The sequence below is a fragment of the Nomascus leucogenys genome, chromosome 12, assembly GCF_006542625.1.
Source record: "Nomascus leucogenys isolate Asia chromosome 12, Asia_NLE_v1, whole genome shotgun sequence".
Taxonomy (NCBI): domain Eukaryota; kingdom Metazoa; phylum Chordata; class Mammalia; order Primates; family Hylobatidae; genus Nomascus; species Nomascus leucogenys.
The window spans coordinates 79,567,033-79,582,827 of NC_044392.1; positions in this window are offsets into that span (position 1 = coordinate 79,567,033).

A 15,795-nucleotide genomic window follows, 5' to 3' on the forward strand; every position below is an offset into this window, starting at 1 on the left:
AAAGATCTAAAATTGACACCCTAACATCACAATTAAAAGAACTAGAGAAGCAAGAGCGAACACATTCAAAAGCTAGCAGAAGGCAAGAAATAACTAAGATCAGAGCAGAACTGAAGGAGATAGAGACACAAAAAAACCTTCAAAAAAGTCAATGAATCCAGGAGCTGGTTTTCTGAAAAGATCAACAAAATTGACAGACTGCTAACAAGACTAATAAAGAAGAAAAGAGAGAAGAATCCACTAGATGCAATAAAAAATGATAAAGGGGATATCACTGCCGATCCCACAGAAATACAAACTACCATCAGAGAATACTATAAACACCTCTACGCAAATAAACTAGAAAATCTAGAAGAAATGGATAAATTCGTGGACACATACACCCTCCCAAGACTAAACCAGGAAGAAGTCAAATCTCTGAATACACCAATAACAGGTTCTGAAATTAAGGCAATAATTAATAGCCTACCAGCCAAAAAAAGTCCAGGACCAGATGGATTCACAACCAAATTCTACCAGAGGTACAAAGAGTAGCTGGTACCATTCCTTCTGAAAGTATTCCAATCAATAGAAAAAGAGGGAATCCTCCCTAACTCATTTTATGAGGCCAGCATCATCCTGATACCAAATCCTGGCAGAGACACAACAAAAAAAGAGAATTTTAGGCCAATATCCCTAATGAACATCGATGCAAAAATCCTCAATAAAATACTGGCAAATCGAATCCAGCAGCACATCAAAAAGCTTATCCACCATGATCAAGTCGGCTTCATCCCTGGGATGCAAGGCTGGTTCAACATATGCAAATCAATAAACGTAATCCATCACATAAACAGAACCAATGACAAAAACCACATCATTATCTCAATAGATGCAGAAAAGGCCTTCGACAAAATTCAGCAACCCTTCATGCTAAAAACTCTCAATAAACTAAGTATTGATGGAATGTATCTCAAAATAATAAGAGCTATTTATGACAAACCCACAGCCAATATCATACTGAATGGGCAAAAACTGGACGCATTCCCTGTGAAAACTGGCACAAGACAAGGATGCCCTCTCTCACCACTCCTATCCAACATAGTATTGGAAGTTCTGGCCAGGGCAGTCAGGCAAGAGAAAGAAATAAAGCGTATTCAATTAGGAAAAGAGGAAGTCAAGTTGTCCCTATTTGCAGATGACATGATCATATATTTAGAAAACCCCATCATCTCAGCCCAAAATCTCCTTAAGCTGATAAGCAACTTCAGCAAAGTCTCAGGATACAAAATCAATGTGCAAAAATCACAAGCATCCCTATACACCAATAACAGACAGAGAGCCAAATCATGAGTGAACTCCATTCACAATTGCTATAAAGAGAATAAAATACCTAGGAATCCAACTTACAAGGGATGTGAAGGACCTCTTCAAGGAGAACTACAAACCACTACTCAACAAAATAAAAGAGGACACAAACAAATGGAAGAACATTCCATGCTCATGGATAGGAAGAATCAGTATTGTGAAAATGCCATACTGCCCAAAGTAGTTTATAGATTCAAAGCTATCCCCATCAAGCTACCACTGACTTTCTTCACAGAATTGGAAAAAACTACTTTAAAGTTTATATGGAACCAAAAAAGAGCCCGCATAGCCAAGACAATCCGAAGCCAAAAGAACAAAGCTGGAGGCACCACGCTATCTGACTTCAAACTATACTACAAGGCCACAGTAACCAAGACAGCATGGTACTGGTACCAAAACAGAGATATAGACCAATGGAACAGAACAAAGGCCTCAGAAATAACACCACACATCTAAAATCATCTGATCTTTGACAAACCTGACAAAAATAAGCAATGGACAAAGGATTCCCTATTTAATAAATGGTGCTGGGAAAACTGGCTAGCCACATGTAGAAAGCTGAAAGTGGATCCCTTCCTTACACCTTATACAAAAATTAATTCAAGATGGATTAAAGACTTAAATGTAAGACCCAAAATCATAAAAACCCGGAAGAAAACCTAGGAAATACCATTCAGGACATAGGCATGGGCAAAGACATCATGACTAAAACACCAAAAGCAATGGCAACAAAAGCCAAAATAGACAAATAGGATCTAATTAAACTAAAGAGCTTTTTCACAGCAAAAGAAACTATCAGCAGAGTGAACAGACAACCTACAGAATGGGAGAAAATTTTTGCAATCTACCCCTCTGACAAAGGGCTAATATCCAGAATCTACAAAGAACTTAAACAAATTTACAAGAAAAAATCAAACAACCCCATCAAAAAGTGGGCAAAAGATATGAACAGACACTTCTCAAAAGAAGACATTTATGCAGCCAACAGACATATGAAAAAATGCTCATCATCACTGGTCGGTCATTAGAGAAATGCAAATCAAAACCACAATGAGATATCATCTCATGCCAGTTAGAATGGAGATCATTAAAAAGTCAGGAAACAACAGGTGCTGGAGAGGATGTGGAGAAATAGGAACACTTTTACACATTGATGGGAGTGGAGTGTAAATTAGTTCAACCATTGTGGAAGACAGTGTGGTCATTCCTCAAGGATCTAGAACTAGAAATGCCATTTGACCCAGCAATCCCATTACTGGGTATATACCCAAAGGATTATAAATCATGCTGCTATAAAGACACATGCACTTGTATGTTTATTGCAGCACTATTCACAATAGCAAAGACTTGGAACCAACCCAAATGTCCATCAATAATAGACTGGATAAAGAAAATGTGGCACATATACACCATGGAATACTATGCAGCCTAAAAAAAGGATGATTTCATGTCCTTTGCAGGGATATGGATGAAGCTGGAAACCATCATTCTCAGCAAATTATCACAGGACAGAAAACCAAACACCACATGTTCTCACTCGTAAGAGGGAGCTGAACAGTGAGAACATATGGACATAGGGAGGAGAACATCATACATTGGGGCCTGTCAGGGGTAGGGGGGCTGGGGGAGGGATAGCACTGGGAGAAATACCTAATGTAAACGATGAGTTGATGGGTGCAGCAAACCAACATGGCACATGTATACCTATGTAACAAAACTGCACGTTGTGCACATGTACCCCAGAACTTAAAGTATAATTTAAAAAAAAGTGTGTGGCAGTTCGCCCCTCACTCTCTCTCTCTCCTGATCCTCCATGGTAAGATGTGCCAGCTTCCCCTTTGCCTTCCGCCATGATTGTAAGTCACCCGAGGCCTCCTAGCCATGCTTCCTGTACAGCCTGTGGAACTGTCAGTCAATCAAACCTCTTTTCTTCATAAATTACTTGGTCTCAGGTAGTTCTTTATAGCAGTTTGAGAATGGACTAATACATCTTCTTTCCAATCCTTGCTATTCAAATCCTAGTCCAAGGTCCAACAGCATTGGCATCCCCTGGCAGTGTATTAGAAACACAGATTTCCAGGATCAACCACAGACCTACTGAATGAGAACCTACATTGAATAAAATCCTCAATGCACATTGAGAAGCACTGCAAGTCTGTCACTGCACCTTAATCACTGATGGAGAGAAAGGACAAGTAAGGAGAGAAGAAAGGAGGCAATCTTATTTTAAAAACCCTTACATTACAGTTGTAAGTAAGTATTTTAAGTATTATTATTTTAGTAAGTAAGTACTGATTTTAATTAGTCTAAGACTTCATAAACAAGAAAATATTTTAAAATTAAATTTAAAAAATTTTATGTAGTACATGATATGTTCCTTTTCTGTTCATTTGTTCTTTAATATATCATTGTCCCAAAATTTCTCCCAACCAATTTTGTAACCTAAGTACTAGTATGGATGAAGTAGCATAAAAAATTCTTCTTTTTTATTACTTTAATGAAGTTGATATAAAAATCCTGTCAGCTTTGACCTAAAGAGCATTCATATTTTCTCTTGACTAGCTACTCAGATAGCACTGCAGTGTTTATATATTATTTTCCTTTTATTTATGTTTTCAGGGTGTTTCTGTTGTTATCACTGTTGCTGTTTTGAATATTCTCTACCAGAGCTGAGCACTAACTTTAATCCATTTTGTTTGGTAGGAAATAAGTTGGCAAAAATCAAACTGTGTCAAGTTAATATCCAACTTCATAATTTGAGCTCCCTTAAAGTTGTAAAAAAAATTTTAAGAATCCTTCAAAACTTTTTCAGCCTTAGGTAAGCTTAAAGAAAAACTAGAGGTCAGAATTATATGTGGTAATGAACCTTATGAGGAAATAATCTGGTTGATATAAGTACTTTGGGAATTCTAAGTACTGTGTTGGCCCTTATCCTTCTTAGCAAAGATAAGTTAATGTTTGTAGTGCTCACATGCCTGTGGCCTCAAAAACACAGTAAACAAACAGCACAAGCTTGGAAGGGTAGAGAACTTACTTAAATTTAATTGAAGTTCTCCTTAATGTTTGCTTAAGAGCAAGAATTTCTCCAAGTTATTCAACTATTATCTACACATTTTTACTTTCAGGAAATCAAAAATGATGTGAGGACTGCACAGCTTATAAAACGTATTTGTCACAGAAAATTCTATTTTTCATTGAAACTGTTGAATATTTTTATTTAAATACATATTATATAAATCACTTAATCTAGACACTTTTTAATATATAAATTGTTCAGCATTCTGTAAATGAATTCATCCGCCTTGTACAAATTATCCTGCCACAATAGTTGGTGTGAAGGGTCTCATTAGTTAGGCTTTGGGCTTAGCTTTCCACTTGAAGCCTGCTTAAAATAAATAAGAGTGCCCTTAGTAGAGACAATTCCAAACACACCAGAAAGCCTTGTTCTTCCACAGAATCATTACTAGGCAACTGTTATTTATCCTTAACTTAGAAAGACTTCCTTTCCAACCTAGATTACTTACCCACAATTAAATAATCTTTTTAAACACCAGCTTGAAAAATAATGTGTCCCAGAGGCAGAGAGGTTAATAAGTCAACACATAAAGCAAGTGTTTCAAATGGATTTTAGGACAAAACTGTATATTCAGTATTCTAAAGTCACGGAGGATTGCTGGCTCTCCTTTTGGGCAATGGATCCAGGAAGGACCCAGCAGGGGATTTTGCTCATTGCTTTCCTTCTAAAAGATCATATTCTTTAGGGCAAGCTATTGTTAGAACCACCATTCGGGTCAAACACATTCATACAGTTTTTTTTTAAGTCCCCTTTTTTATTACTATATAACATGCACAAGTTTGTACAATTAATATGAATTTTCACAAAGTGAACTCACCCATATATCCAGCACAGACCAAGAAATACAACATTCCCAGTGTCCCAAAGGTCTCCGTTCTGCCCTCTCCCAGTCCCTACTCAGCCCCCACCACTGTCCAAGGTAACTTTTAACATCGTAGATTAGTTTTGCCTATTTTTGAACTTTATGTAAATGGAATCATAGGGTATTAACTCTTTTGTATCCAGCTTCTTTCCAGCAACAATGACATGAGTTCAAGCGATTCATCAACATTACTGCATGCAACTGTAGTTCATACATTCTCATTGCTGTGTAATATTGAAGAAATATATAACAATTTCTTTTTCTACTCTATTATTGATGATATTTGGGCTGTTTCCAGTTTGGGGCTATCATGAATCATGCTGCTACATATGTAGTTTCAAAACAAAAGTGATCTAATCAGTTTAAATAAGAAAAAGTTTGGCAGATACTTTTTTCATCATTAATTTCAACTAAAAAAAATGAAGCTATTAGGTTAGAGCAGAGACGAACCTTTAAATCTAACATTCTGTACTCCAATATCTGAACAGCATGTCTTTCTTTTCATAAAAAGTAGTCTCTACAGAGCCAGCTCACTAGTTTCCTATTTCTGCTGTAACAAATTACCACAAATTTAGTGGCCTCAAACAACACAAATCTGTTCTCTCATCGTTCTGGAGGTCTGAGGTCCAGAATAGGTCTTACAGACCAAAATCAAAGCATTGGCAGGGCTGCACTCCTTCTCGAAGCTCTCGCAGAGAATGTGTGTCTTGCCTTTCCCAGGTTGTAGAGGCTGCCCACATTTCTTGTTCCCTGGCCTGGCCTCCAGCCAACAATCCCATCACACTGCCAGCTGCATCTCCAGCCACATCTCTTCTGACTCTCCTGCCTCCCTCTTTCCCTTATAAGGACTCTTGTGATTACACTGGGCCAGCCTCGATAGTCCAAGATCAAGAAGATCCTTAATCACATCTTCAAGGTCGTTTTTGCCATGTAAAGTAACATATCCATGGATTCCAGGGATTAGGACATGGACATCTTTGGGGGCCATTATTCAGCCCACCACTCCAACCCTCTGAAATTATTCCACTCCCATTCCCCAGTACACTGTCCTTGACACCTCACCAAAATAAAACGGTAACTCAATGTCCTTTTATTCTGTGATCTCAACTCCCAGACATTTACAATGAAAGCTCCTTGAGGAGAGGGACTGGCCAGACTCCGTGCTGTTTCCCCACCACCAGCACAATCGCTGACCCTCAGTGTGTACCCAGTAAATGTTGGGTGGTTGAGTGGAGAGGTAGCAGTCCCTACATCCTCACATCTTCTCCCTGGTAAATGAGAAGCAGCAGCATGTGACATTCAGGGACCTGGGACAGCTGCCTGCAAGTACAGTTTTATTCCATATTCTGGTTTTAACCAAAACACTTAAGAGCTCTCTGTGCCTCAGTTTCCTCATCTGAAAAATGAGGTGGCTGGCAAAGGTAATATCTAGAGTATCTGGCCAGCATTAATATTCATTTTAAATGGAAACAATGCTTATGATACATCATAAAGTGAAAAGGTCAGAATTCAAAATTCTCTAAGTTGTACGATTTAAACTGACTATAATGTTATACACCAAACAAACCTAAAATGTTAACCAAAGGAGAAACTGAGGGTATGTGGGGTATACTGGCACTCTGTACTAGCTTCACAATTTTTCTGTAACTTTAAAACTGCTCTAAAATAAAAAGGTTATCTTTTTAAATTTGCTTGGCAACAAGCCTAGATTATAAACTCCTCGAGGGCAGGCCTCATGTTCTCCCTCATATTTGTTTACATAGAACCTACAACAGTACTTCATACAAAGTGCCCAATAAGCATTGAAATATAAAAAGAAACTGTTTATGTGGATTTCAGATTAGTACAGACGCAGTCTCTAACACTCTTCTCAGAATTGTGAAATAAGCTTCGCTGTAGGTAAAAGGTAAAGGCCAACTGGGCTTGATGAAATCACTGGTCATCAAGGGATGAGATCATGGAGTAGGATGTAAAAAGTTGAATCAGAAGAGGCGTGAAAGGGACCAGAAAGGGGACATGTAGTTTGGACAGGCATATTTCATTTTTTATATATTTGAAAAATGAAAAAAAATGTATTCATGATTCTCAGTGGGGATAAGGATGGATGTTGAAGGAGTGTGTATAATGTTCATATGTACAAGTATGGGCACATATCCAAAACTGGTTGAAAATTTTGATGTTATAATTTGCATGGATTTTTAAAGTTTGAAAAACATTTGATTTAATTATTCGGTTCCCCATTAAAACCACTTTATTATTTAAAAAATTAAGCTACCTATTAAGCATCAATGATTATGAATGTCACTGTCTCCAGATCCACTGATCATCTCTAAACTGCTGGCTATGGTCTGAATGTCAGTGTCCCCAACAAAAATTCATATGTTGAAATCCTACCCCACAAGGTTGGTAGGATGGGATTAAGAAATAGGGCCTTTGGGAAGTGATGAGAGAGAAGACCTCATGAATAAGATTCCTGCTCTTATAAAATGGGCCCAAGGAGGCTCATTCAACCCTTCTGCCATATGAGGATGCAATAAGAAGACATCTTCAATAAACCAGGATGTGAAACCTGGAAGCAGGTCTTCACCAGACAGTGAATCTGCCAGCCCCTAATCTTGGACTTCCCAGCCTCCAGAACTGGATAAGTAAATTTCTGTGGTTTATAAACTACTCAGTAGAAGGTAATTTGTTATAGAAGTCCAAACAAACAGACTAGGACGGTGTTTATATGATCCCAGTCCTAATGAATTACCTTTATAAATGCTTAGGTAGTGATTAAAGAATTATGCACAGAAAAAGTTACATTAAGAAGACATTAAACAACTAAGCATTGTCATATTTGTGTGGCAAGACCGTGGATCACATTTCTTTCTCTTTTATTTCAGTAGGCAAGTTGTATCTCTTTGATGAAAATAAAAATAACATTTAAGATGTATTTAAGCGTCTATATAAAAAGATTTTTTTTTTTTTTGACGAGTCTCGCTCTGTCGCCCAGGCTGGAGTGTAGTGGCATGATCTCGGCTCACTGCAACCTCCGCCTCCCGGGTTCAAGCAATTCTCTGCCTCAGTCTCCTGAGTGGCTGGCATTACAAGCGCCCACCACCACACCTGGCTAATTTTTTTGTATTTTTAGTAGAGACGGGGTTTCACCATCTTGGCCAGGCTGGTCTTGAACTCCTGACCTTGTGATCCACCCGCCTCGGCCTCCCAAAGTGCTGGGATTACAGGCGTGAGCCACCGCGCCCAGCCCATAAAAAGATTTTTTATAGTTGGCTTGTAATTTGAGCAATTAATATTACAAATCTGTATGAATAACATATATAATCAGATTTTTCAAAAGTGTTTAGAAAAGATTTCTTGATTTCTCCTTCATCTCTCCCTGCAAACCTGCTTCTTCCTTAGTTTTCCCTATCTTAGGACCACCATTCTCCCATTTGTTCAAGCCAAAATCATACAGAATCATTTATTGAGCCTTTTCCCTCGCTTTCCTGTAAGCAGTCCATCAACAACTACTGTCAACTCTACCTGTAAAATATATCCTGAATCCATCCATTTCTCTTCATCTCCACTGTCACCACTTCAGTTTGAACCAATATTTTACAAACTGTAAATTGCCACTCATTGCTGAATTATCAAATCAGTTTTGTGGGTGACAACCAGCATTTCTTCTTTTACAGTGAAAGAGAACAGAAAAATTCTGAGGGTGTCATTCACGGTAAGGGTATTGTCTCATTAAATTTTTGCTTATGTATATGTGTTTATGTGCGGAGTCACCATACAAAATATGTTTCCTCCTGTGGATTGTGGAACAAAATGTTTGAAATCCTAGATTTAGGCCCACGTCATTTCTCACTTGGACTGCTTAAAACCTGCAATGCTTATTCTTGGCACAGTAAGAAGCCAAACACTTTACAATGGCCTAACCACCCAGCATAATCTTATGCCTCCTTCCTCTCAGGCCACATCTTCATCTCTCATCCTCCTCACTCATGCTCCAGTCACACTGCCTCCTTTTCACTGAACACACCAGTCTCCCCACCTCCAGGACTCTGTACTTGCTATTTCCTCTGCACAGATTGTTCTTCACAATACTTGCAGATGCCTCCTGCCTGGTCTTAGCACACGTGCCATCTCCACAAAGTGACCTGTTTAAAATGTCCCCAATTTCCATTTTCTTCTATTTATTTCATGTTACTTATTATTATCTGTAATTGTATTCTGTTTATTTCTTTTTTCAGACTTCTTTACTGCCCATCCCTCTTTGCTAGAATATTTAAGTTCTAAGAGAGCTAAGTCTTCCTTGTCTGCCTCCTTCACTGATAAATATTCAGAGCCTAAAATAAAGCCTGGTACATAATGCACACTGAATAAATATTTACTTTTTATTTTTTATTATTGAATCAATTTTTTTTATTGACTTCCTGACTGGTGACTTACTAAATGTGAAACACTATGCCAGACTTAGGAGTTGAAGATGAAAGACACACTCTACACAGAATCACTTGATTTGCTTTCCCTTGTTCCTTATCTCTGTCTTGGTCCGTTTGGGCTGCTATCACAAACTATCATCAAGTGGGTGCTCATAAATAATAGAAATAAGTAACAGAAATTTTTTGCAGTTCTGGAGGTTGACAGGTCCAACATCAAACCTCCAGCCAATCTGTTGTCTGAGGACTCACTTCCTGGTTCACAGATAGCTGTCTTCTCACTGTAACCTCACAGGGCAGAGGGGTGAGGGATCTCTCTAAGGTCTCTTTTCTACGGGCACTAATTCCATTCGTGAACACTCCATCCTCCTGACCTAATCACCTCCCCAAAGCCCTGCCTCTTAATATCATTACCTTGAAGGTTAGAATTTCAATATATGAATTTGGGGGGGATACAAACATTCAGTTAATTGCAACCTCTATTCCCTTCCAGACTCTAAGCTCCCTGTAGGCAAAGACCCTGACAGTTTTGTTCACCGTTTATACCCTTTTCCTTGCATGGTGCCTAGAGTGTTTTTTTTTTTTAAGTGAACGAGATCTTGAATTTGTGGTGGCCCCAATACACAGAGTTGAATAATGTTCCAGCAGGTCTCTGTTACCTGGGTTAAGCATAGAAAATGTAAATATTTGGTTTGATCTAGGGTAAGGATATTTAGGAGTTGAAGCTAATGGCTAGAAAGTCATGAAAGGGGTAGACAATGGAATGTAGACTTCTGGCTTCACTTTTTAAATAAACAGCTTAGATTCCTTTTTAAAAAAAATAATGGTTCAGGCCAGGTGTGGTTGCTCATGCCTGTAATCCCAGCACTTTGGGAGGCCAACGCAGGTGGATCACCTGAGGTCAGGAGTTCAACACCACCAGCCTGGCCAACGTGGTGAAACCCCGTCTCTACCAAAATACAAAAATTAGTCAAGCACGGTGGTGGATGCCTGTAATCCCAGCTACTCGGGAGGCTGAGGCAGGAGAATCACTTGAAACTGGGAGGCAGAGGTTGCAGGGAGCCAAGATCATGCCACTGTACTCCAGCCTGGGTGACAGAGTAAGACTCCGTTTAAAAAAAAAAAAAAAAGAAAAAGAAAAAGAAAAATAATGGTTCAAAGTCATATGTTTTCATTTAGAGTAGTAATTTTTAAAGAAAAAAATTACAGTACTGTTACATCTATTTTCTCACTCCATTCTTTAGAATATAAATCCTAATTAGTATTTAGTTTTGCTTATTACAAAGCTAAGGAACCATCTACATTTTTCCCTACAGCATGCAGATGTCTTACTTTCCTTCATGATATGGTGCCTTAGAACAGGGGTTCCCAAACACCAGGCCAAGTTGGTGGCCTGTTAGGAACTGGACCACACAACAGGAGATGAGCGGTGGGCTAATGAGCATTACCACTTGAGCTCCACCTCCTGTCAGATCAGCAGGGCATTAGATTCTCATGGGAGCGCCAACCCTACTGTGAACTGCACATGCGAGGGATCTAGGCTGCATGCTTCCTGTGAGAATCTAACTAATGCCTGATGATCTAAGGTGGAACAGTTTCATCCTGAAACCATCCTCCCTACTACCCTGTCACATGGAAAAATTGTCTTCCACAAAATTGGTCCCTGGTGCCAAAAAGGTTGGGAACTGCCACCTCAGAGAGTCAATTGTAAAAATCAGGAATGGATCTACTATAGATAATTATCACCAATCAGCTAAAGACCAATAATGTTGCAGGAAACAAGTATACCAACAAAGTCGGAGACAATAAACATTGTCATAATAATGTCCCCATCTGATTTCATCCTGGCCTTGACTCTCCACAAAGCCCACCAAATAATCCCCGCAGTGTACATATAGAGTCACAAAGAACACAGAAATCTTATAGAAAGTCCTGATCTCACAGAAAGTCCTAACACTGAGTCAATCAAGGTAACTGACCCATTAGTGATGGACTGGCTTCTCAAGATAGAGGATTCAGATTGGTTTTGGTGAGAGGGGACTAAATAACTTACCATTTACATTTCTGTTAATCATCTATTTTCCTTTCTGATGATTATATTTAATTGTGGGAAACAAACAAAATGAGTTCTATATTTGGATACTATGATGAAAATGTTTACATCTTTTAAATGTTAACACTAGGAAGAATATAACAAAATTCAACTTGGCTGCAAGTACAGTGGGAAAGTACATCATTAAAACTTTATCTATTTCCCCTAAGAATGTTGAAGCATTCAGCAAATATTTATAGTTAGCCTTTTTGGCTAGGTTCATTGATTGCAACTGATACTGTCTCCTCTTACAAGTGAGGCAGATGGAGTCATAGACAAGTGGCCTCATTCAAGGGCATACAGTCACAATCAAAATCGGAATTTAGACCACCTCCAAAAACTTACATACTTGAAACTAGTATTCTGGAATTGCTGTCTGATAGGAATTTGCTCATACGCTACCACACCCTGGGCTACATGTCCCTCACCTTGATTCTAATTACCGTGTTTTCTTTGTTGTTGTCGTTTTGTTGTTTGAGATGCAGTCTCACTCTGTCGCCCAGGCTGGAGGGCAATGGCATGATCTCGGCTCACTACAACCTCTGCCTCCCGGGTTCAAGCAATTCTCCTGCCTCAGTCTCCCAAATAGCTGGGATTACAGGCACACACCGCCACACCCGGCTAATTTCTTGTGTTATAGTAGAGACAGGGTTTCACCTCGTTGCCCAGGCTGGTCGCAAACTCCTGAGCTCAGGCAATCTGCCCGCTTCGGCCTCCCAAAGTGCTGGAATTACAGGCATGAGCCACCGTGCCTGGCCCATAATTACTGAATGATGGAATTTGAAAGAAAAGTGGCCTTTAATTCAACCAGTTCAACTCCTCACTTTCCAGATCAAAAAACAAAAGCCAGTAAGGTGAAAGCACTTGCCTAAAATGCTTACTAGAAGGTAATAGGGCCAGAACTGGAATCCAGGTTTCTAGAGTCCCAGATGAAAAGACTTTCTATGGTGTTATTCAAAATATCAAAGTCTGTTCTAAAGCCTGTAGTGGGCTCTGCACCCACTAGTTGCCCCATTCAATGAGGGTGGGAGGAACTAATTTCTTTCACCGCTCAGCTAAGAGAAAACACAGCAGCTTGGCCGTGTCCCCGCTTATACAAGACAGGAGGTTCTGAGATCCAGGTTGCCAATCAAGAATGAGTTTATTTATCCTGGTTGTTCCAGAAATTCATGTGACAATTTAACAAGTACTCAATAAATGTTAAAATAAGTTAATGAGGGCTTTTTTCTCTCAACTCTATCTGAACATTTTTGTTTCATTTTTAGTGAAAAAAATAAGAACCAATTCCCTTACTATATTGTCTTGAGGATGAATAGAATGCAGATCAGAAAGAAAGGGCCTCTAGGCCACATCACAGCCAACGCAAGTGCCTGGAGCTGGATGAGCATGGGGGCGACAGTGACACCCTTCTGGGAGAACTTTCAGAGGTACCGTGAGGTTGAATAGATAGGGTAGGGCTATAGCTATCATCGAGAACCTTAGATCTGGCTTAAGGAATTTAGACTTAGGAGTGGAGTACTGGAAGTTTTGAGCAGGACTGTGACAAAAATTTCAGATGTATTCTAAATGATGACTCCATCACTAGCATGTATGATGGAGGGGAGAGTGTGGAGTTGAAGACCAATTAAAAGACTACATGGGGCCGGGCACAGTGGCTCACACCTGTAATCCCAGCATTTTGGGAGGCCGAGGCCAGCAGATCACTTGAGGGCAGGAGTTCGAGACCAGACTGGCCAACATGGTGAAGCCCCGTCTGTACTAAAAATAACAAAAATTAGCCGGGTGTGGTGGCGCGCGCCTGTAGTTCCAGCTACTTGTTGGCTGAGGCAGGAGAATCGCATGAACCCAAGAAGCAGAGATTGCAGTGAGCCGAGACTGCGCCAGTACACTCCAGCCTGGGAGACGGAGTGAGACCCTGACTCAAAAAACAAAAACAAAAACAAAATGGCACGGTTGTCCAAGAGAGAATGTTTCGAAGTGCCTCTCCATTTCCCCTCTGAATTCATAAACTGAAACTGGGAGCCTAACACAGTCCCTGCAGCCTCCACCCCTGCTCCAGGATCCACAGCTGCTTCTGCTCCACGCTTTGAGCTTCTGCCCTTTCTTGCACCATCCAAAGACCACCTCACGCAGGGAGCCAATCCCACTGCAAGGCTGGGGTCTCCCCACACCACAGTAGCCTCTAGCTAGTGGACTTCAGAGAAGGGCCTTATTCTTTAGGCCTCTTACTATCATCTCTAGACCTTCCTCAAGCTCCTTGACTAGACAGGGCTGAGCTGACTCCATGGGGAACAATGAATCATGGGGTCAGCTCATTGGAACCTGAAAGGGTGGTGAGGAAACCATGGGTCAGTGACCAGTCAGGAACCTGAAATATCCAGATACAGGGGGCCAAGGCAAGACGTTGCGTCAGAAATCCGAAAAGTCATGAAAACCACAACAGTGTGGTACTTGGACAGAGCTTTTTCTCTCTTCCAGATGCTCCCTGGGAGCAACTCTGCACAACACTGGCATTATGTTAAAAGTCTGTCACAGGCTCCACCACTCTCCCAATTACTATGCCTTCTCTTTTATCATTCATGGCAAATGACTGCAGCTCCCCACATTCTGACATCACAACCCAGTGGCATCTGCCCCCTCTCCATTCCACAGCCTTATTCCTGAGTTTCCTGAGTTAGGTTGTTTTTCTAAATACCTTCACCTCTCTCCCTGACATTTATCAGGTCAGCCCCTTTATTTATCTTCCTTGTCCCAGGCCAGCCATCAGGCTTAACTACATTGCCGGTCCTTGGCCAGTTTCTCCATCACTAAACCTCTTCTGTACTCTCATTCATCTAATTTGACACTGAGAATCTTCCTTGAATGTCATTTAAATCATATTACTAAGCCTTCAAAGCTACACTTGTTCCTTCCTGATTGCCTTGTTTCAAACTAAAGCTCTTACTAATAGGATGGGAGAGTTGGAAGGAACATCAGAGATTATTTTACAGATAACAAAACTAAGATTAAGATGCTTCTTCATGGTTACTGTAGGCTTTTAGGCACCTCACTCTTTCCAAATTGCTCTTTTCTGACAATTCAAACAAAATTCTACCCTCTTGTGCCTCATCCATTCATACATCCTTTCTGTCCACAACAGTGTACTTTATATATGTATATACACCCACCTACATACATACAGAGAAGCATATATAATGAATATGTATGTATTCAACACAGAAAAGTCATAAAACTTTTTTTTTTTTCCCTTAGAGACAGGGTCTTGCTATGTAGCTCAGGCTGACCTGAAACTCCTGGACTCAAGTGGTCCTCCACCTCAGCCTCCCCAAGTAACAGGGACTACAGGCACGTGCTGCCATGCCTGGCTCTGAGAAAAGTTGTAACTTCTTATACTCTTGATACCATGTATAGGAATTTTACTATATTCATTTTTTCCCTGATAGGTTCCTGTCACCCAAAATGCAATGTATATATACATAACATTTTCTTATTTTTTCTGTTCTCTGAAGTCCCTTCCTCTTTCCTTGGTGTCACTCTTTCCAAATATCCACCTTTCCACCTTTTATCCTCAACAGAAATACAGCCAATCATCCAGCTTATCATCTCTATTGCCTTTCCTTTTCTGTACGAGTCCCTTTCAAAAGTTCTCCACAGGTAATTTCTGCTGATATAATCCATGATCTGGTAAGACGACAACACTAGATATGGTAATTGAATTTAGCTGGAGGTAGATGAAAAGAGAAAGGGACTATGCAGCAATGGCAGGGAGGATCTAGGAGCACTGTGCCAAAAATGACAATGGGCACAGCTACTCAAGCAGAGGGTGGTGTGCACTACCCTTAGATGAAGAGTCCAATTTGTGGGGGGGGCATCTAGGAACATCTGTCAGAAGACCAGTTACTAGCATAGGGAACAGTTACAAATTTGTCAAATCACTTATTTTGTGCATGCTGAAGGACCATCAAAAGGGAGGGAAAGCAGCAAGCAGACT